At 40.9% G+C, this 24,903-nt stretch overlaps 1 protein-coding gene across 1 annotated transcript in view; it reads left to right on the top strand.

The window, feature by feature from the left end:
* Positions 1 to 24,903, top strand: part of Ten-m (teneurin transmembrane protein Ten-m) — a 570,328-nt gene that overhangs the window by 519,352 nt on the left and 26,073 nt on the right. The gene's annotated exons all lie outside the window — the stretch shown is intronic.

Here is a 24,903-nt window from a genome sequence, read left to right as displayed (position 1 = left end):
ACATAAAGTTTATTAACGCGAAAGCGCTTTCGCAGCCGGTTTTCATTAAAACAAATATATTAAATATTATTTGCGCTTTTTCGAAATTATGTCGGAAGCTGCACGAAACCGATAATTATATTGCACGATATTTTATATTTTGCCTTTTTAAGAACAATAACATTAGATACTATTACAATACAATGTGGTATATGGTATTTTATCTCGTTTTTCGACAGCACACACACGTGTGTGTGTTTTAGTTGGGAGAATGATTAAAATTCTCGTGTACGGCGTATACATAATCGCGCTGCGAAGTTATCCCACAGAACAGAAATATTGTTCTAAAGTTATCCGGCAATAACATTAATTATTTGCTATCCTAACAACACGGATTTCAGATATTTTTGCATTAATAATAAATGCGCCGGTATCACAAACAATTTTCGTCATGCAATTTACGTATCGAATAACAACGCGAGTCGAGTAACAACATAATACTCATAATTGTTAATTTAATGCAATTGATAAATTCAATATTCTATATTTATATATAGAATACTTATACATTTGCTATTCTTTGTTGCTCACGATATTAAAGAAAGAATATAACAGCAGCTTCGGCAACGTCGCTCTACAATTGTGAGTCTTCACACTTTACATTGCGTTTGTTATTATTCGAGAGCTACGCCCACATCGCACATTCTTGTGAGATGACATATTGCCTCAATAGCCGCGATTACCGTCCTTGTAATCACCTTTTCTGTCCTGTTGCATTTCAATCGTTGGCATACACGAATAACATCGAAGAAATTCTTCGATTTCCAATCTGCAAAGCCATGCCCACACTAATCGACTCTCTCAGTGTCTACCACGTCCGCTCCCACACCGAACCAATAATCGAAGATCGTAGGCGAAGATCCAGAGTACGAACGATGCAACATATCTCGTTATCCCGTCCGCAGGCCTTCCCTTTCCCTTTCTGCGTTTAATATTCGCGATACGCTTTAATCGTTCATCAACCGCCCGAAACCGGTCGTCCCAATAAAACGAACGAGACCAGGAACGGATGGTGCCGCTTCGGAGCATGAAGCTTAATAATTTTTGATGTTCAATAAGACAGCAAGAGCAGACATTCATATATGTTACCGTAACAAAATTGACAATTTTATTTTTCTGAGGAACGTAGCTACAATTAAAATTAGTTGGGAGTTAACTGATTTTACATTTCTTCCTAAATTACTGGAAAAATTACAAAGGAAGAAATTAGTAGGAGCATTACGCTGGAGAAAAACTTAATAAGGTTAAACATTAAATATACTTCGCATGCTATTATCAACATTTCGGAAGAACTCTTAATGACTCCTGATATTATCTCGCAGAATTTTCCGGAGACGTAGGACTTCAGTTTCATTAGTTTTTACTATAGAATATCCGCTCCTGGCCGCCGGAGATGGCAGGAAGATGAGGTGCGAGAACCCGAAGAAGAGCCGGACCAGGCGGGTGGCGGCGCGTGAAAGAGAACGGGTCTTCTTTCCCGACAGGATCCGCTGCAGCATCAGTGGAGTAGTGGGTGCTGCGATCGTCGAGGACCGGCTGTTGTCCCTGCCTCTGTTCCCGCTCTCTCCTTACCCAGACCCGGACCCCTTTACTCTGCCAGCCTCGTCTCACCCAAACCTTCCTCCACCCTTGCTCTAAAATGCCCCTTACGCAAACCTCCCCGCCACCGAAGGATCTCCCTTGCCCCACTCTCTTACCTTCCCCACTACTTCACATCCACCGTCCTCCACGGTGTCGGGAGTCATCGGTTGCCCCTCTATCCTCAGTCTGTCACCGACCGCGCAAGCGTGCGGTTCTTCCAAAGGAGTGTGACCAAGAACGGTTCTCGACGGTCCATGGAGATCGCGTCGCGTCGCGTGGGTCTCTGCAAGGTCGGTGTGTGCCGATCGCGATCCGATCGAATGGAAATAAAACAGTGATCCCGGACGTTGAATTACTCTTCGGATCTCGTGCGGTCAGATGATAGATCTTGCGACTATAAAAGGTAAATTATCGAGGATCGCGTGAACCGGTCGCGTGTACCGACAACCGCACCGCGGTCGCCTGAAAATTTCTCAGAACACATTTTCGTAATCCACGTCTCCGTTGACACTCGTCTGCACGACAGGACGTCGATCGACCGGGTCTCTCCTTCGGCGAAGTGACGTGACCGAGGGACTTCCGGTCTCCACGAGTGAGCACGAGTGCTTCTCCGACGTTACTGGACATCGTTGATAGGAGAAGGATCCTCGGTGGTCGTTATCGATCGATCGAAACCCGTGGCGGAACGAATTAGACCCGACCCTCGTCACCTACCGAAGGATTTAGTTCCGAAATTTTCGGAGCAAACCCGACTAGTCCCACGCTGTGCCCTGCTTTCAATTGGTCACGGACTGTCCCGCGCAAGTCACGAGACCAAACGAATTATTATTAATCTTCGTCATGACGAGAAAGAGAGCCGCATGGCTGCCCGCAGTTACTCGTGACTCATAATAAAGTGACAAACGTGTATGTTCAATAGATTACGCATTAGGCAATTCTGGCAGGGTGTATTTCGATTTTTCAACGTCTACGTGAAGGGCACATTCCGACTCAAAATGTGCCTACTGTGAACCGACGTTACATCAACGACGTTGAACTTCAAGAGATCAAAAGTGGATCGCGCCGAATGTCTGTGCAATTTTGTGCGTCGTTAAGTGTAGTGAATGAATGCGGCGGTGCCGATTGAAACGGTCGTACGTCCTGCAAAAGAGAGAACGCCAACGATGCCTGTGATGACCGCCATCCGCGAAAGATTGCAGTCAAACTGTGCGAATCCAAGAACAAGCACATTTCTTATCTACCCTCGCGCGTAGCGTGGTGTAAACGGAAGACAGGTGCCGAGAGATACTCCGTTTGCCTTCGTCTTTCACCTCGTCGTATATCAACAACTTCGTGCGCCCGCGGCGAGGTTTAATTTGGGATACCGTGGGGTTTCGCGCGCTTTGTCGCACGCGGGCGTGCGCCATCCATCGACGTCGCGAGTCTCTCCCCTTTGAAGTCCCCAAACCGGAAGGATCGTTTATACGAAGGCGAATATAAGCTTCTCTCTCTCTCTTTCTCTTTCTCTTTCTCCCTCCCGAAGTGACTCGAGATCCAGACGACGTATGAGTGTACCGCGATCGTTTACCCGGCGCCGTCGACGCACAGCGTAGATCGCAACGAGATCGCGGATCGTCGCCCACGTTTCCATTTCACTCTCGTCGATGATAAAGAGAAGAGAACGTTCTCCTCCATGTGCGATCCCACCGTGTTGCTGGATCTAGTGCCGGGCGAGGGATTACTCAAGAGACCGTCCATGGATTACAACGAGTATACGTATTGCTACGGCGGTGGTCGAGGTGGGTGGCATTTCTTTCCCCGGTGTTCCACCACGGTGCACGGCCACCGGGAATCAGTTCGCGCCCGCCGCGGAACGAACGTGATTTTCTATCGTTCGCGTCTCGATCGCACGATTCAATGCATTCTTTACACGATCCTCAAAACCGGCTTGAGCCAAGCATTGTTGGGGAAATTTCGTTGAAAAGCCTACGAGGTTGAAGTGTCGGCAAGAATTTAAGGCATCACTTCACTGCTAAATCTCATCGTGATACCGTGAAATTAATCGTATTAATTTTTTTACATCTTACACGCATACCTATCATGTTACAATCGTATTATGTATCGTGTAACTACAAAAAAATTAGTTGAAATTTCCGTGAAAAGTATTGATAATTTAATAATGGTACATTGTGTGTTATTGTATATTCTGATATTGTAGAAGTACTGGTGTACAAATGTCTAGTCACTGGTTTCTCGCGTTAGACTCTGCAGAATCAAACGCGGGTGATCCTGACGCATGTAACGACGATATCGCTTCTGTTCCGTGTAAAATTTAAAAATGAAAGGCAGCTCTTGCATGAATATACGGGAGAATATAGCCAATCAATCAAAGAGAATCGGAGTGTAGTTAAATATTTAACAATGCGAAACGGAGTGGCGTTGATAGAGTGGTGTTCCCGATAACTCGGTTTCTCCATAGAAAAAACACAGTGACTAATATTTTTATTAAAATTGACGTTTATTTATTTTTATTTGTACCACGTCATTCCGTATTATTCCAAATTACGCAGCATTGTTTAACGTTGACGGCAATTTAAAAGATACGCGACTGTATCTGCAGCATTTACAGAAACGAATAGCTCGAATCTTATAAAAATGTTACTTGCAATAACATTTGTGAAAAAAAAACGTGCTTGTACTTTAATGTCAGATAGTACCACAGTTCTCAGCAAATAATCATTAAGAATTCTCAAGTCACACGATCCAACTACTCTTGCCTGTCATGATAAGGCTTCTATTTTCGGCGTGAATCGATTGTCCCGAGGCAACGCTTCCCTGCTGCGATGGAAAAAAGCAGCAAGACGAAAACATCCCCGCAGAGATGGAGCAGAGGAGGGGGTGTCACGCGACTGCATTATCACGCGGGTCCTATTTGTCAAGTCGACGTATCCAAGGCGTGACTCGGAGAAATTTTTTCGCGTATAAAACTGCTTATAGTGTATGTAAATGCAATTTCCCATTATGCGCCTCTTAACATTCGACGACAAAAGTCCCGCATTTTAATGGAAAGAGGAAAACGTAGATAGTATCTTTTATACAATATCGCGTAATCGGATTCACTTGTCATCGTAACGTACTCACCGCACGATGCGAAAAGGGATCGATTGGAGGTGAATCACGGAACGTTAATAGTATATAATTCCAATATTTATTTATTTAATGTACTAATTTTAAAATTATGTGCACACACAGAAAAAAATATCATTCTCTTGCTAAGAAAAGTAATTATTTAATTTACTTTCTTCCTTTTAAGTAACGGTTATCTTTAACAAAAAATATTTTCTTGATAGTATATAATCTTAAAATATATTTATTTCAAATTTTAGAAAAAAACTCATTATTATGTATTTAAAACATGAATTTGCTTTCTTTTGAAAAATATTATAAAATTGATCGCAGAAGCGATTTCATATAATAAACAAATTGAATTTGTTTTAATTTAATAATCTTGATTAAAGTATTAAACTCACTAGGATTCAGAATATATTTTGAATAAATTTGGTGCTTGTAATGAACTTAAAATAGATTTACGGATATTTGAACTTTTGAAATACTTGAAACAAATTATTACTCGTATATAGTATTTTTCTGTGTGTAACATTCCGTGTTTTAAATATGATTATGCTTTCTATATAAAGAATGAAAATTTATCTAACGTCATTTAAGTGTGTTAAGGTAATTGTTTAACTTATTATAAAACGTCTGATATTATAAAACGCGTCTTAGAACGTGGGAAAATTCCGGGCATCATACGTTGTCGGAAACAGGAACTTGTTTCATTTTGCCGAAGCACGATGCAGCCGTCGAGTGAAATTCTGTTTTAAACTCTATTACGCAAGCACGACATTTCCATTAAGATTTTCCGACGAAGCGAACGGAAAAACGGACATAATTATCGTTGCTGAAAAACGGGGCGCTACAGCGTCGCTTCTTGCTGCCGTCCTGTCACTCGATACTTCGAATTTCTCCACGTGCAAAATAATCTTCTTTCACGAGACTGTCGAATCAGAGACTTCGAATCAGAGAGTTCAAAGTGACAAATGATATGTTTCCATGGCTGGGATTTTGTGACATCGACAATAATAATTATAACAGGTGACGATTTATTTTTGAGTTTGTCACGTGAGATGAGTCAATACAATTATTTATCATAACTTAATGCTTTTTTATATTGCATGGGAAAAAACGATGTTGCTAAAATATTTAAGAATTTAGCTAGATACACAGATCTGAAAATAATTTTGTTGGACCATCAAAATAATTATGTAGGAAATTCATGCATGATGAGCAATGCTGGAAAAAATTTTAACTCTAACAGTCAGTTTGGACATCTTACCTTATTATTTTAATTATCCAACAAAATTATTTTTGAAATATATTTGTAGTTAAATTTTTAGATATGTCAGCAAAATCTTTCTAAACGCTTTTCGCAATCTCAAAAACAGTGTCTTATGCAGAAGCATAATACGTACACATGTACATAAATGTTATTCCTTCTAAAAAATTTCTTGTGTGGAGTGTAGAAATTTAAAAAAATAAATATGTTTTTCGATGTCGGTGACAAAACTTAACTTCATTAATTTTCACGTATATTTGCTGGAATGAAAGTTTGATTGACTCTAAAGTGGCGGATTGGTCAGGCTCTGATTGTGGTGTCTCTATTTCTCGCGATGGAAAGCTGCCATTTCGCGAAGATCCGCCGCGAACTCGTTCCGACTTCGCGATAGCATTCGAGCCGCGATAAAAACTCCATCCCCGGCGCGAATCGATCGCCCGCGGGCGCAACACTTTCACCGTGAGAGAGCGATGGGGCGGCGAGGGAGGGAGCTCAGGGAAAAGCTGCGGGAAGAACGACAACGCGCGCACGAGGGGTTGGCGAGAGGGAGCGGATTGCATTACCACCACGCAGGAGCCGTATTTATCACTCTGACATTTCCAAATGTCGCGCGGTTTATCAGGTGGTTCCCCGGTGGAAACCTTAAGGTACCATGGCACGAACTCGCCGCCCACCGACGCGGCGCTTCACGTCCGTGAGAGCGTACGAGCATCGCATCGACTACGTCATTAAATTTACATAATAAGACGTCGCACGGTGGCCGAACGCCACGTCGTTGTTGTTGTTGTAGTAGCAGTAATGGTAGCTGCGATCATCGTCCTTGTAGTCGTTGTCAAAGCTGCTGGTACTCGCGGCGCGCAGCTGCCGCGATCGTCGATAATTATATGAAACGGGTTTAGTTAACGCTCTTTGACAGAGGGATCAGACGGAGCCGCAACAAAAATCTCGGATCGAGAGCGACCTTCATCGCGCGCTACCCGCTCACGCTGCATTTTATGATCTCACCAGGTGCAAGCACGAGGTAGAAATACAAAATCAAAGAACCCTTTACCGCGCTACATCTAATTTGCTTATCGAAAAGTCGTTTCGTTTCTTTCAGAAAATTCGTCTCTTTTTCACAAAAAAAAAAAAAAAAAAAATACGATGGTTCTTTATTATTAGTTGCAATTAATAATGTGGTACAATTAAATTAATTATATGATTTCTTTTATATTAAAGCAAACAGAATTTTCTAGATAATTTCAAGATTAAAACAGGAACACACAATTGATATTATTTTACAGAGAAAAACAAAGTTTTGTGTGTTTATCAAATCATTACCGAGATAACAAGATGACATTATTTGACGTTAAAAAATGACGAATAACGTCAGCTTGCTATCTGAGTAATAATGTATATTTAAAAAAAAAGCAAGCTCTTGAGTTAGTTACGTCTTATTAAATATCAAAAAGACTGCACCAAGAGATTTTTATCGGTTGGTGAGCTGAAGAACGCTTTATTGGCTGCCTGGAAGAATTTATCCATGAAAAGACGCAGCCATCGTTGATGTGTTTCCGAAGCGCCTTAAAGCTTGTATCAAAGCTAAAGGTGGCCATTTTGAATGTTAATTATTATTCTTAATATTTAATAAGGTATAACTAACACTCGACAGTTTGTATTTTTATAAATATACGTTATTAGTGATTTAATAAATATAAAATTTTGGCCAAACTTTTTTGTCACCGTGTATTTGAGAAGCATGTAAATTATCTTGGCAAATTCTTAGATAAGATATTTATGATAAAAGAAACAATCCCTGTCGACTTTGCGCGCTTTTTTTACTATTATTTCTATTCACAATGCTAATTCCTTCGCGAAAGTATGTCACGATATTAACAGTGCAAATTCATGAAACCGTTTTTGATTTAAAAAAAAATGCGACGATTTTCGAGAACGAACGGAACGTTGTCACAGGAGGAATTAATTAATTTCGGGCGGGCCACCCTCCATGCCACGATTTGCACGTTAAATCGTGGCGGTCGCCATAATCGCCGTTGCCCTATGCCCAACGAACGTGACCGATTTACCCTGCGCGCGACGCATTAAAGTTATTCACTTTAACTATTTTCAAGTTTCGAAGCGACTGCCGGGTCTCTTCCCGGGTGTACCAGTCCGCGCTGCGTTCCTATGAATGCACCGTAACGATCCCTCGGAACGCGGCCAACAGGGGCAGGGGCGCCGACAACCCCCACGGACTCTCGTCGCTTCCGGTTTCCGGCGCGTCACGCGGATTCCGCGGTATACACCCCCGTCGCGAACTTTCTTAATGTCGACGAAAATAAAATAAGCTAAAATTCGCGATCGTTCGGGGAAGAAAGGATGGTGAATTAACGCGCGCACGATTTCGAAAGAATCCTTATGAAAGACGGATGCGTCACGATACAACTGGCAGATGCAAGATACGTGCAATACAGGATTGATGAAAAAAAAAACGTTTTTCTTTTTTAAAGAAATATAACATTATGTTTCCTTTTTAAATATATTTTTATTGTTTACAACATGTTTTGAATAGTATTAAAAGAAATATGCTTAATACATGTTTTTTACCAATCCTTATTTAGTAGTATATTATACTTTGCGTTATTATTTAATTTAATTCAATTTAGTTTATTGTGTACTCTCTCTAACAGAAATACATTGATTGAAACGGACAAGAGACGAGTAGTTACACAATTGTAACATCAGCAGTGCTACTGCTACAACACCCGTCAGAAAAGCGAAACGTAGAAATGAAAAAGGTGATATCGATACATAAAAAATAAGAAAACAAAAATAAATGAATAATAATATATTTAATTAAAAAAAATAATATACATTATTTCGCAGTAATGTAAGAAGAAATGATATATTTTGATCGTCCAATTGGATTTTGTATTTGACTCAAAAGCGGAATTAACTTAGATAATTAAAAAGGGCCACAGAGTATGACTCTTTATGGTGAACTATTTTTATTTTTCTCTTACTCTGTACATATCTTTTTTTTTTTTTATAGTCTGATATACCGGGACAATTTTTAAAATTTAGAGTATATCCGCGCTTCGAAATTCATGTAAACGTCAGTCTCCGAAAGCGTGCTTTCAATACAAATCCAGCTGCGCTTTTAACGGATATGCAGATAGAGTGTACCCAAACAAATAAATTAATAACAATTCCCGCGAGCACGCGAACATTGCGCGTTCTGCGCGCGGGGGGGAGACGCACGTGTAATAAACTCTCCGGTTAATGGCGGGATTCTTCACGCGTATAGCCGTAATATTATATTATAATCGCGTTGATCTTCCGACGTGTATTAAGTCGTTGAACACGATGTCCAGAATTACCGACGTACGAGAGCGAAAGAGGGAGAGGGAGAGAGAGGGAGATAGAAAGGGAGCCTTTGTAATAACCTTCCTGGAGCGAGCGCGCGCCTATTACCGCCTCGAGCGCTAAAATACCTATATGACGGGGCCGGCCTTCTTGAATTACGCGGCAGGCTGCTCCGTCGAGATTAACGTCTCGTAATAACAAGCGCGCACGGTGGTGTAAGGTGGTGCACACGGGGTTCCCCCCACGGAGGCCGAGGCAAAGGGAAGAAACGATCCAAGAGGCGACGCCACGGCGAGCTCTCTCGTCAACGCCAACGGCAACGGCAACCGTGGCTTCGATTCCTCGTTAAAGGCACGTGCGTGGTTATTGGTTGCTCGTCTACCACGTCGCTCTGAGACGGTCCGGTTCGCCACCGCGCAATCTAATTGCTGTACCGAAGTTCACGCAGGATAAAGGCGTGTCTTTCGCCCCCTCATGCGAGATTTAAGGATCCCGGTGTAAGAATGAGAACACGGCCGACGAGCAATTACTGTTTTCTCCGATGGATAAGGTCGATTTCGCCGCCAGATTGTGTCATTATCGCACGATGGAAAAAAAAGCGGCACTCTCTCTCTCTCTCTCTCTCTCTCTCTTTCTTTCTTTCTTTTTCTCTTTTTCTCTCCGACGCTTCATCAAATAAGACAACCGCAAACTTTGATACAGCCTCGCGGATCGCAAGATTGAGTAATCTCGCGGCTTCGTTCTATTGCACGGTACGCGAACTTGAACTTTTCATGACTCTGGCTGATGCTATTTTATTGGATTTAGAAGAATTGGAGCAAATAATATATCAGGCAATATCGTGTTTCTCGGATTAATGGAATTGTGCTTACATTTTGTGCATCCACGGAATGGATTGTGATCTGAGAGAATACGTTTAAGCATTTTAACGAAATAATAGCAATTGATTTATGCTGTTCGCTACAATAGTAGTAGTTTATGTTATATGTTATATAACTGTAACGTTCATTGAGGATTGATAAAACAATTACGAAAATTCTCATTAGTTTTTTATCATCATTGAAAACTTGTTTCGTTTCGCGCTTAGAAATATGCTGCCAACCACTGGAAAATCCCAATTTATGAAAATGGAAAACTTCATGGAATTTATACGAGCTGAGCTGATATCTATTTTCTCAATTTATGAAAATGAAAAACTTTGTGGAATTCGTACGAGTCATCCTATCTATTTTGGAGAAAAAAAAATATAATTTTACGTTCCATTCCGCAGGTTATACGTTATTTTACAAAGTATACATCAGAATAATAGACAGCAATTATTTACAAGATTAAAGAGTATCATATATGTGCGCGATGTAATGTACACAATGTAATATATTTTCTAATTCTGTTTCCCTCTCTCTTAACGTGTCGCATCGAGTTTGTTTGCTTACCCCGCATCTTGTTTCACAGTATCGACGAAGCTGCCATTTTCCTCGAGTAGTCGAGGAAGTCATTTCGACCGAATCGTAAAACGCATCGTACCGTGCCACGGCCAAACTTTAATACATACGCCTCGGCGGATGCCGCACTCGAAATTGAGCAATCTTGCACCCCATGAAGCTATCCTGCATCGCAAACTTGCAACTTTGGTATTCCTAGAGTACCTCGGCCACTGGGCAACTAATTTAGTGGTTTCCTTGGTACGAGACGAACTCGACACTTTTGGTCGCGAAATTGGTATTCCATTGGTCCATGGACCAATCATCATTTCTCGAGAAAAAAATTTTATCTCCCAACTTTATGAAAAAATTCTTTCTGTTTTATAACTGTTTTAAAACGTGAATATATGCTTATAGAATTATTTACATAATTGTTGTTTTTATGCACTCTTAATTGTATTAGTATTTTAATTGTGCACTGAAAAAATACTAAATTTTAATAAATATTTGTTTGAACGATTCTAATTGTAAATAAACATTTTTTAAATGCAAATTTATTTGATACAAAAACTATTAATTTAACTGTCATTTTTTATTGAGTAAATATTTGTTTATTGTAAGTAAATGTTCACTTACAGTACTATTAAAAGAAATATGTATTAAGATTTAGTAAATTTGATTTCAATATATATAAGTTAAGTTGTGAATATATTAAAAGTATTATATTTAAAAGTAAAATTAATTGTCAAGTTCAAGTACGGAATATTATTAGGATTATTTGAAAAACTGAGATGAAAAAGTGGGCGCACTGAAGCATCCTCCAAATATAGCTTTATGTCAAAGAACGTTTCTGTCGATTTAACAAAACCGTGGCGCTTATTAATAGCGCACGGTTGCCACGGGTATCTATCGGTTATCCGTTCGCTCGCGAGCTCGTTCGGAAAATGTGATTGCCCGAGCAAAAGTTTGGGAGCGGCGGAATCTCAGTGGCATAAGGACGGAAGGCTGCTCTCGGGGAAGGACGAACGACCCCTAGGATCGTCTTCTACGACCTCCTCTCGTCGCGGCGGGCCTCCTTCCAATATCCACGAGCTGCCAAACGCAGGATCTCCTCGCCCACGTCGCCCGCCACCAGTCTCGAATCTCCTACCCTTCCTATTCTCTTCCCGCTCTACCCCTTACCTCCCTCGTCGCGTTTCCTTCCTTCCTCCCTTCTTCCTCTTCCTCCGACGGCAACCTCTCTGCCTCTCCTCGCTCTATCCTCACCAAACGGCCGCACGGCATCGATTTTAACCTCGGCTTTGCGGATTTATTTCGGCCCCGTGCCTTAACCGACCCGAGAGAGCCGTGTGCCGGCGTATTTCTCTAAAGAAATCATTTCCTTTCGCGCGATTACGGTAGAGGAATGGCGACCTGGGATCGAGAAAATCATAAGGGGGTAGTACAAACGTCGTGCGTACGCCGGTAATAAATTTCCCCGTGCGGTGCAGCACGATGCGCACAGTTATCGCGCCGATCTCGAGTCTCTCCTGCATGAAATTCTGGGATGGGAGCCGATAAACATTTTACGATACCTTCTGCTCCTTCGAGAAAACGGGTTAACTCCTAAGATTGCCAAACAGATTTACGTGACGAAGAGTTTAATACAGTTGCATGCAAATTTACTTCTTTTATTTAAAGTTTAACTTAAATCTGATAATAATAGCACTTGCGACTTGTGTTTGTACTTTCTTGTGATACTTTCTAGACGCTTGTCCAAAGTGTGCCAGAAAGAACGTAGAATTTCTTCCTTTATTCAATTTTAACTCTATAACGCAATTTGACCTAGAAGTAGAAATTCAGTGCACTGTGGACATAACAGATATCGTTGTGGACGTTGTCGGCAGATATCCCGGACTATTCCGACAAAATCTATCGACCTATCGGCGCCTCTTATGAGTGTAGGTCCTATTCATTAGGTACGTTCGCCGCGAGAAATCCGGATTCGAAAGTTTCCTGGGGAGAGGAGGGGGGGAAGGATTTCAGGAGAAGGACGAGGTGGAGGAGAGAGGAATCGGCGCGTCCTAAATCACTCCTTTCTTTACGTAGGTGTACTAACGACTTCGCCTCCTCCGCAGCCTGTAATTAATAGTCGGACCGCGTTCTCCGGGATCCTATATCACGGTGCAGTGGAGAGAGAACCGCGCGAGATAGCCGTAGATCGTATGGGATCGTAGGACGTAGATCGTAGAGGTCCGATAGGTGCATGCCGGTCAAGACCGATAGAACGAGAACGATTGCCGTAAGATTCCCATCGACTGTTATTTGCGCCGATTAACGAATACCAACGTCGAAAAGCCGATGGAGAAGCGCGACGATCGGTTAACACCCATGCGTTTATTACTAATTAATTCTTGTTCCTTCTCTCTCCTTTTCTAAAGCCGATGGAGAAGCGCGACGATCGGTTAACACCCATGCGTTTATTACTAATTAATTCTTGTTCCTTCTCTCTCCTTTTCCTCCCTCTCTCTCTCACACACACACACACACACACTCTCTCTCTCTCTCTCTCTCTCTCTCTCTCTCTCTCTCTCTCTCTCTCTCTCTCCTGTTTCTCTCCCAGGTAAGACCTGCTAACCCTTGTATAGATCGTAGATCTCCAATTGCCCGTGTCGCTCGCGTCGTAAAGCGCTGGGGAACGTAACACGGGATACGCTCGTCGATCTACGCGAGATACATGGGTAATCGTTAGCAACACTTTACGACCAGCACTATTACAGTAACGTAAAACATTATATAGCGGAGCTCCATTAAATGACCGGTTAATAAATAACTGCGACACAGTATGTGCGTGCGTGCATTGCATTCGTTCGCGAACGATTTTCCTCCGAGAGTCGATCTGCGTGTCGCATCCGATTGCGCAAAAGAAAATATCCAATATAACTATCAAGAATCGTATCTCTACTATTCAAACCGGCCGCTGATTAAAGATACCGTGGAATGTCTGCAGGTGCTGCCGAGATACGTTTACAGCCACGACTGTTCGTACTCAATTAATTTCGCGAACGTCCACTCGCAACTAACTGATGCCCGACATCATCACAAAGTTACTTAACGAACGAAAGAAAAGATTATTGCTTTCGCAATAAACTTTTACGACAGCTCAAAAGTAACGAAGTGTATACATATACACGTCGTCGGTATTATGTGTTATTTTTGACAAATCACTTTGAGCTCTATGAAATGTTAACAGCGTTGTTAACAGCGATGAGAAATGATACAAGTATTCGCGAACTATTCTTTGTCTCGTTATTTTTCCGCTTTCGTTTGTTTGCAATTCGCACAGAGGTTGATGTAGTTTTTATTTTATTAATCGATACACTATTAAATTCATAATGTCAAATTGAATCTAAATTGAGTTATTTTTAATTATTTCTGTAGGTCGCTACTGTTCCTGTATACTTAATAGACGTTAATTTATCATAGAATAATAAATTTAATTCAATTCAAGAAAATATATTAAATTTAACTCAAATTTAGTTTATTATAGAGTAAAAAACATTTCATGTTTGTGTTGGTCTACTAAAGTTCTTGTTACAATTTTGTGTTGAATTTTTAACATATTAATTTAATATAATGTGATTATATTATTTCAGTAGTTTGTATTAAATTGATATTCAACATTTCTTAGTGTCAAAACAATACAATTTATTAGTAAATAAACAAACAACATAAAAATAATGTATTTTAAAATTCTAAGATAAATGAATAAAACGTGTTGGTTTAACATATCATTAATATTATTTTAGTGAAAAAATATGCTTCCACGGTTTATTTATAAACTGTGTCAGTATTACCTTTTTATTTATTTATTAAAATAATATTTATGTTACCTTCTAACATATTCATCTGTATTAAATTAACATATAAATTTGTGTGAATCGTTTGGGACACATGAAATGTGTTAAATTTAACACAAATTTTCTACCATGTTTATTAAATGCACGTTAATATGTAGACGTTGTTTATTTTAAAAATAATTATAGAAATGGATTGATTACATTTTGACACATGGAAGATAAAAATAACGAAATGTTATTTAACTCGAGGGATTGAGTTGCCACGCATTGCTCTTTTGATATCTAACAGTGCAGGCCAGTCTGGCCTGGATAGTCCGAAATAAATTTGACATGAAAACCTAAATCCATATTACTTACTCGTATTATACTTATCTGTGCAAAAGAGCTCAGGGCAATCCTGGAGTATCGGTATACCCGCGATATAGTCCTCGCGTCGGTTGATGCGGCAATTCTCGTGGGACGGGGGGTCGAGCTGGTATCGATACTTAGCCGTCGCATCCTGAGCCAACCGCTCACTCGATGAAACAATAATGCGACTCACTCGACGATCGAAAGGGCACCGATTCGCCGATGATTGCGGGCTCATAGCCACCTACGCGTCCTAGATCGGCGAGATCCTTCGGGTTCCGGGGGGTAATTTATTCGCGGCATGTCCGTGTAACCAGCGTGTAACTGACGCGCATAAAGCGTGATTGTACGAGACTTGCTATCGAATCGCGGCGTTTCGCACGATGTCGGCGCACAGATATTATGACATTCCCATCGGAGAGAACTCGCCCACGGGAGATCGTCAGCGAGCAAGATCATCGATTGGTGATAATGGCCGACGACGCGAACACGTGGGCGAGTTACAGGCTCACCGACTCTCGACCGCAAAAGTTTGCCGATGAGAACGGGCTTACAGAGTTACTCGAAGTGTTAGCGGTGTTTCGGTCCGATGCGTTTCTTCGGTGCCAAATTGCAGCAATTTTACAAGCGACCCCGTTGCCGTCCGATCTTCGGAACTTGGGAATTGTAGACCGTTGCGATTCAACCGAAGATACTTATCATTCTCGAGCGTGATTAATTGCAACAATAAACTTAGACATGTGAACGAACGAGACTCGGATCGTTTTAAGTAATTACTAATAGCGCCTGATTTTTAACCACGGAAGCGTTATTGAAAATCAGAGTGTTTCAAATTGTTTTAGTTGATTGTTCAACGCGTTTTTAATCGAAATATTTATAACGAGAAATGCATCGGACTGAAAACAGACATGTGAAAAATTTCGAGTCCCAACTCACGTGCGACTCCTTAATTGGCGTGTTAGGGGGACGTAAAACCGGTTGTTCATTGTATGTTCTGCTCGGCGATCGCTCGCGTGAACACACACAGCGTTTTCCACGTGTTTCGGTTCGCCGATGCAGTCCGAAAACAGGGTACCAATTATATCGGCCGCGATTCCTGACATCCTACACTTTGCTCGCGAACACTTTATGCCTCGATCGATGTTCTCAATCGATATCCTACCATGAGACAGAACTTTCGCAACGAAAAGAAAAAGGTATTATTATCGTTAAAAATTAATGTAAGTTATTATATATCTGCACTCTTATATTAACTTATAATAAAGTATAAAATTAATGTGATATTAAGATTAAGAGCGTAAATTATTGAGCATACATATCGTGAAAAAAGTTTCAAACAGAATCAAGTTAATATTTGCAACCAATGTGTGAGCAAAATAATATTATTTTATTTTCTTGTTACATTTTGCAATACGATGTAAACGATTAAAGGAATAGAAAGCTGATTTAATCAAAATTTTTTGTCAAATTGTAGAATTATAAAATATTATATAGACTGTATTGTGAAGTCTATGGAACTTATTTCTAATGCAAAACAAGTTATCATTCAAGCGTTATTCAATCCGACTTGAAAGTTGAAAGAGAAAACCGGAAATAAAATTTGCACTATTTGACTAATAACAATTTTTATGCATGATGTCAGGGATATCCTGCGAGCTTTCACATGAAAGCGAAAGATAGAGAGTTAAGGGTCGAGCATTCGCTCGAATTCACACGATCAAACGCTTTGATTTTCGAACCGCCGTTTCCCGTCTGGAAAATGCCTCGTCTTTCCACGCTCGGCTTAGTCTCTTTCGAAGGAAAGGATCGAGATGGGTGTCGTATCGAGGTGCTTCGCGGAGGTCCACTCGAACACACTATGCCGGACTTCCTAGTCGTAAAGACAGAGAGAAAAAGAGAAGGAAAAACTAAAGACTAACCCACTCGCGGCTTTTCCACTACCGGCAGCGCGTGCACGCCACATAAATTCTAATGGGAAACGAATTAAGCCGCCCCATTTTCTCACCCGAGCCCGAAGCCCCTTATTTTCGCCGAACGTGAAAAGTTTTCAGCGTACTTTCGCGAAAGGAGATCCTCTCAGATATATCGTACTTAATGTAACCGTCCTTGCACGTTACACGTACGCGCGTAATAGCTCTCTAGGCTGACACAGAAATTTTCCGGACCATGTATCATCTAAAGCTTCAGCTTAAATACGACGGTATATTTAAGGTGAATTATATACGTTTCAGACTTGGCGGACGTCGGACGTAGTTATCGCGGTCCGATGAGAAAACGTATTAACTCTTTGAATTTACATGCTGGATTAAAACAGATATAATTCTATCGGTGCCCAGTTTTGCCGTGCTGCGCTTCTAATGAGCTTTTCCTGATTTCAGTTTTCCTAATTTAGTACCGTAAACACGCGACGCAAGTGCAGGAACATTATTAGTTTACGTACGCTCTTTGTGGAGTTCGTGTCTCAGTCCGTAGGTGAGTTTTCATCGCGAATTTCTTCGGAAACACGCCGACGAGATTTCAAAGAGAGAACTCGGACAAATGTCGCGTGCGCGCGCGCGCACCAGTTGTCTCTCTCTCTCTCTCTCCATCAGCTACCATTTATTTCGACTTCCGTTTCCGTCCCTGTTAACTCCCGCGGACTTGGCCGCCGTGGAAAAGCTAATTTCGATTTTCCAGGACACCGCCGTGCCGTGAAAAATCCAATGGTCGAGTTGGGCGGCGGGAGAGCGTTCCACGAATTCTCGCTGCTCTCCGACTCTCTCGGTCTATCCCGCTCCCTTTTTATTTTCGAGCCACGTAAATTCTAATGGGAAACGAATTAAGTCCTTTTTTTCCCCTCTCTCTTTTCCCCTCTTCTTCACGGCGGATCGTTCCTCGTGGAGTTTCCACTTTGTCCGTAGGAAAAACGAGCGGCGGCACCGACGCCACGCCATTCCGCACGGTTTAAGGCCGCCGAGAGATGCGATGCTCGATTTCGCGGTACAGATGTTAGTGCATTCGAATTCACACAGCATACTCGTCCGAAAGCAGGGAAAGTCCGACGCGAAAGATAGTTTCCGCAATAATAGATCATCAAAAGTTTCTGTCTTATAAATTATATTGATAAGAGAAGGCTAATGTATACAGCTATAATGGCAAATTAATGAGAAAATAATTGAACACAATGAGTGAAACAATATAATTATCAGGGTCGGATTAAATATTTTAAGGCCCCGGGCCATTGCGTCGATAAGGCCCATGTAAGGGCACCGATTTTAATTGCGATTCCCCACGTATGGGGTTTTAAGAGCTTGGGTTTATAGAAAGAGACTCGCAAGCTCGCCTGTCTGCGATTTTGGACGCGTGGATGCTAGCTGTGAAGCTGTCCCCTGGCCTCGGGTATGTGATTTTGGGGGCTCGGGTTTATAGAAGTATAACTAAATTAACTGTAAGGCCCTCTGAGAATCTGAGGCCCTGGGCCGGTGCCCAGTCTGGCCCATGCCTAGATCCGACCCTGATAATTATGATGAATGATGAAAAAATCGTACGGTGCACAAAATATTAAAGGTATCTTTTCAACGTGTAATATCGCGGTGTAATTAGAAAAAAAAATATTAAAAAGTGATATATCTGATATATATCTTCCCCTAAGTTTCATCGCAGTCGGTCCTGTCCGGACGTGTATGTACCCCACGTACGTGCGAAAATGTATGTAACACGAGGGTAAGGGACGGGATTCCACATAGGGCGTAGAACGAGCGCGAGGGTAAAGAACCGCCGCTATCTGCCCTCCGTTCATCCCCCTCACTTCTCTTTCCAACCCTCCCGTTCACATCATGTCTCTCCCTCTGCGTCGCATCTCCTCCGACTTCCAATTAAAACTGTTTCGCCCTACCCGCGCTCTTTTCCCCTCCCGGAGAAAAGCGAGCCGGCCCGCCCCTTCATTTTTCAAGATTTTCCTCTGATGCCAGAAGGAAACGAGAGAGAGAATCTCGAGAAGGCTTTCCCTTCGCTCTCAGGTCACTCGACGGCGAAAATCTCCTAACGAGACGTAATGCGACGACGTTGCGCGCGCGCGCTTCCGATCTACTGATATAAAACTGGAGGACTCGATTCGCTCGTAAAGAACGAAAATGCAGGGATTAGTAATGATTATTGGCGTGCTGTCAGCAGCCAATCGCGATGATCGAAGTAATGAAAGTATCTTTGTGTAATTGAAATTTATACAGATATATCTTATTCTGATGGGAAATAAATTTCCCTCTTATAAATTACATCAATCGATAAAATTTCTCTTTATGTTAAATTGATCTGATACGATATTTTTCATATTATTTTTTGCACTGATTTCAAATCTGTTTATTAAATTTATGAGAAGGACAAAGTTTTTGAGTAACATGCGTTTAAAAATTTTATAAATTGATATTTTCCAATAATTTACTGATTGATAAAATTTTACTTTTTTTACGTTAAATTGATCTGGTAGAGCGTTTTCTATAGTTTTTTTGCACTGATTTCAAATTTGTTTATATAAGGAGGGCAAGATTTAGTAACATTTAAAAATTCTCTACTTTTTTATATCTCATCTGCTTAAATATAAATAAGTAAAAGAGAATAGCTGCTGAACTTAACGATTATATACTCATTCTAAAAAGCTTAAAATAAAAATAAATCATTGTAATTAAAAAAAAAGCACCGAGCTGTTGTTAGCAAAATGTATGAAAGTTTTTAAAAAGAGTAGATAATTTCGGATAGTTCTTATATGCTGATTTTGAAAATGAAGTTAGAATTTATTATACAAACTTCAATTTCTTACAAGTGACATAGATAAGGCAAATGAACAGTTAATAGACAAAATGACAAAAATTTTAAATATTAAGCTTTTAACGATATGTACGTCTCTAAATAAATTCGTTGCTCATCAAAATTTAATAAGTATTTATTTAGATAAAGTCATACATATCATTAAAAGTTTTTGCCTATAAATTAGGTCACTAATTGTCCATTTACCTTATGTCACTCATAAAATTTATTAGAGTCTGTAAAATAGATTCTAATCTTATTTTCAAAATCAGTATAAAAAAATATAAAAGAACCATCCAAAAATTGCCTATTTAACATAATCAGTGTTATATAAAAAATACAAATAAGCAAAGATCAAATATATTTTTACATAATAATATACTACAATGCAATCAAATAATGTGATACAACGATATGAATGTGATATGACCGACTATCGTTGGATGACCAATTCAGATGGATCATGATCTTGAGAAGTAGTGTGTTGAGCGGGCCTAGGAAAGATCTTCGGTTACGTGGAAACGCGATATTTCATTTTGCCCAACATCCTTAATGAGACTAATTGCGCGCGTAGTTGAGCGTTTTATCATAATTAAATTATGGTAAATTGATACGGACGCAGACGCGCGCGGAAGATGATGCAACGTGCAGCGGAAAATTTTCACGAAAACTTCCGGATATTGCGATAAATTGCGACCGCTACCTGATACTACAGCGACGTAGTGATTCCCAGAGTAAAGTGGTTGTTCCACAAATTCTAGCATGGCTTCCATAAGTTCTGGAGATAGCACGAAGAGGCGGCAGCGTCGGCAGTGGGGTGTATGTGTACGTAAACTCAAGATAACTCAACCGCTTTAGGATTCGCCAGAAACCGAGAAGCCTGGAGGATCTCCCGATATATCCAACGTTCTGTGTGATGCAGCGGAAGAACCAAAATAGCATATATCCGTTTAATAATGTTTTTATAAAATTCTCTCTCTTTCCTCTTTCTCCTCCTCCTCCTCCTCCTCCTCCTCCTCCTCTCTCTTTCTCTCTTCCTCTCTCTCTCTCTCTCTCTATTTATTTATCTGTTTTTTTTTGTGCGCATCTTATGATCTGAAATAATTCAAGCGATATGTCAGAAATTCCTCTCCCCCTTGAGAATGAATACAGGACACATCGATTATTTTTAGTTCCGCAGAAATTCAGTTAGCTCTTAAATTTAAAACAATCTCATTTCAGTTCGTTAAATTGGTGAGTAGGACAGCAACTCAATTTGAGCTTATGCTATTCGCATCTCCAATTTAAATATTTGACTGATTTATTGATTTTCTGGGATGAGAATAATCATCTCTAATTATTCATATATCCACAATCTTTCCACAATCTTAAAAGGAGCTAAAACTATATTTAATTGGCGCGAAGAAGGAAAAAGCGTCGTTTTGTAAACTTTCATTTTAAGAGTTACTCTATTTCCGTATCTTACAGATACATTTTCTGAAAATCCTACTTACATCACACATATACATGCACATACGTTTAATATAATTATAAAAAGTCATTACTTTATAAATAGACATAAGCCATGGAAAAGTAAGATAATATTTTTTTTTAGTTTCTTGTGTGCGGTGGATTTATGAAACTACGACCATACGCGAAGCTTCTCACGCGACCGCCGCTGGCACGTGGAAATATGCGCAGCTTTATTCTGCGCGCGATATAGTATTAATTCGTTCCGCTCCGAAAGCTAATCCAGACACGAGACTAACCCTTGTTCATTTTCTTCGCTCTGCACCCCAAAATTCGTCCACTCTGCTCTTTGATACGTGACCAGGCTCCCGAATCGTTTGTTCACCTTTCCCCTCCCAAATCTCCGTGGATATTGCTACGATGTTGTTTTATACGGCATTTTATCCCAAAGCGGTTTCACACGAGTCATATCTTTTTGGCGAAAAATAACGTGGATACAGTGTAGTCCTTTTATCAGAAATTTATAATTTAAATCTATACAATGCCGCGCATCATTTAATTTAATTTTTTTTCTTGCTTCTTTAAATCTTATATAATTATAACATTGTTATTATCCTTGCCTGCGAATAATGTTTAATTAAAGTAACGATGTTTTGTCATCAAATTATACATATATACACTCACGCGTCTTTTACTATTAAATTAGTAACATTTATTTGACACACACACACACAAGATCAAGAAAAATAATATTATTTCAATATAACGAAATTAGATATTTCTTAAAAATTTATTATTTTGATATTCAAGTAAAGTTAGACGTTTGACAGAATCAGATTACACATCGTACAACGTGAGTGACAATCAATTGCTCTCAAGATTTAACTTTCTTTCCTTGTACGATCGTCTCAGTTAGCTTTTCCATGTCGAAAGAACACCTCCAGTGATCCGAAGACAATCTAACGATCTGGAGGACCTCTTGATTCCACGGCGAACGTTCGATCCATTGGGGATTCCGTACCTGAGGATCTCGAAAAAAGGAAGTACCTTCTCTAATAAATTCCATTAGGCATGGGCTCTTGCGCGTAAGGGCCCAGATATTATGTTACGCGTTTTGACGTACACTCTCAATGGGCGCGCATCCATTACGTTGGCCGGGTGTGCGGCATCGGGTCCTCGAGGTCAGGACTCATTCAGTCTAGGGTCTTCTGACGACGTGTTCCTTTCGTGCTTCTCCGCCCCTTAAAGGTCCCTTCACGAATGTGGACTCAGTCGCGCGCAAACCAGGCGAGCATAATTCGATTCACGGATGCTTCGCTTCATCCTACCCGCGTGCGCATCCTTTGTCGCACGATGCTCATCCTGGATACCGGATAGCGGCACGCAAAATCCCGTGCTCTTTTGTCGATGCTCAAACTTTCTCTCTCCTGGTCCTCCTCGGTCTGTTTTTATTTATTCTCCTCGAGCGACAACGATGACGACGACGATGACGAGATCTTTCTCGTACGCTCAAGCTGTTAGAACGGCGGGAAAAGGAGCGACAACGGCGACGACAACGACAGGGTGAGATCCTTCAAGTAACTGTGTCAGGACAATACCCACTCCCGCCGATCTATTAGCAAGAATAACGACGTGCCACAGACTCTTCTGCCTCGATGGCTCCGGCAAGGATGAATAGACCAGCGCGAGCTCTTGTCGAGCGCTCGAGCTCTCTCGAGTTGCGCGAACGTTTCGTACGTAACGAACGGATTCTGGGGTTAATAAGTTTCAGATATAATAGAAACGGTTGACAAGGCGCAATGTCGACTACAGCGTCAATGAAGCGTCCGCTTCAGTGAAATTTCTATTAGCAAAAATTATCGTGACTCTCTCGACATTCTACGTTCTACGTTCCTCAACAGGATCAAGATAATCATTTTGATTGAGAACTATTTTTCAATATGTACATTACGTAAATCATGCGTAAATTTAATATCACGCTGTTTCTACAGTTTGAACAGTACTGTTGTATTAATTAAAATTTAATAGCTTCCGTTGGGAAATATTAATATAAGGATTCATATTTGATGGCGCCAGACATGGATCCGGGGATGGGAAGGAGGATACAATAAAAGAATTTCACATTTGGGATTATTATTAATATATTATTATTATATTATTATTATTAATTACGCCGATATTAATTTGTTCTCCAATTACATAATGCATTCACAGCTAATTTTCGTGTACCATTAATACCATGTGTCCGTATCCTGAACGAACGAAAAAGGGCTGTTTTTCCGAGATGACTTCTGACTTCTGGAAAAAGGGGTACGGTGCCCTTGAGATGTTATGCTAGTTTACGCGTCTCTACCTTCGTCGATGGACCGATGCACATTGGTAGTAATGCCAAATGGTGCTTTCCTTACAGAGGAAGCGGGAAGGAGGGACTGAGAGCGAAATGTCGAAACTGGGAAAGTGAGAGGGTCGCGTAAGCGAAGCACGAATCGAAGTTGGTACGACGAACGGGTGGAAGGAAGGATGAAGGGGAGACGAGCACGCGATTAGACGAGATTGAGAAAGTCCTTTGTCGTCGCACGGGATAAAACTTTTTTCTTCTTTTTTTCTTCGCTCTGCTCTCGCACTCTCTTCCTTCATCTTTCGCTCGCCTGGCTCTCCCTTTGCTGTCCTCCCGTCTTCTTCCGCTCACGCCGCCTCCTGTTGCGCCCTTTATCGTCCAATAGGATATCAGGCGACGTTCGTTACGATCACCAGAAAAAGAGTACGAACGAATCCGCCTCATTGGCTGGTACTCGATGCAGAAGAAGCGATTCGAATTTCTTGCCGATATTCCCAACCGGATCCTTTTTTGAGTTTTTTTTTTGTCGATGTAGTGCCCGAATTCGACTTTTTTAAATGATATCAGTGATCGACCGATACGAGTACAATTATACGTCGTTTATATAAACTAAAATAGGAGATTTAAATTGCAAAATATAGGTATTTTCAACGAATAACAATAAAGTAAAATGATATTTTTGGAGAAATATCATATATATGTATATTAGAAGTAAAGTAAACCGCAAGTAAATTTCTCTAACGCTAACGCGAGTATATATGGTGCTTAAACTATCTGACCGAAATTTAACTTTGCAACTGTTTGTTACCACAGTGTGCATAAAGCCTGCTGAATATTACAGTATGCGTCTAACAATAATCCGTTAACGTTTTCGTACAAAATATCGAAATAAATGATTGTGATGGTCTTTCGCGTCATGAATCAACGAATCGTCGCATCTGGCGGCTCTCCATTTTTAATATCTTTCAACGATCTTTCTAATCCGCAACACAAATCCATTCGCAAATCCACGCCGCTGTTGCCTCGCGTTTACATCATCGCTTAAAAGCGAACTTTTACCGGCTTTAGCTTTTAAAAAAAATCTTGGTTTTAAAAATCCCAGATCGCTCGCGGATAGGGTTAGCATCTATCCACCCCCGACGGTCGCGATAATGGCGCGTCGCGTGTGAACCGTGCCTAATCGTGAGATCGGCTCAACCCTTCGCCAGATGAAAACCGGGGCTGGGACCACCTGCCCTGGATTACTTGGTGCGAGCATTATAAGCCTTAAGACCAACCGCCCTAGATCCTAAGTGAATCCTCGCACCGTCGTATTGGTCCGCCGCATTTCTTACCAACCGTCAGAAGCAACTTTATTCTAAGACAGCCAATTTTTAAAGAAGTCTC

This window comes from Mycetomoellerius zeteki, unplaced genomic scaffold (assembly GCF_001594055.1).
Source record: "Mycetomoellerius zeteki isolate Tzet28-1 unplaced genomic scaffold, Tzet1.0 scaffold69, whole genome shotgun sequence".
Lineage (NCBI taxonomy): Eukaryota > Metazoa > Arthropoda > Insecta > Hymenoptera > Formicidae > Mycetomoellerius > Mycetomoellerius zeteki.
Note: the sequence above shows the minus strand (reverse complement) of the source record. Positions and strands in the feature narration are given on the sequence as shown.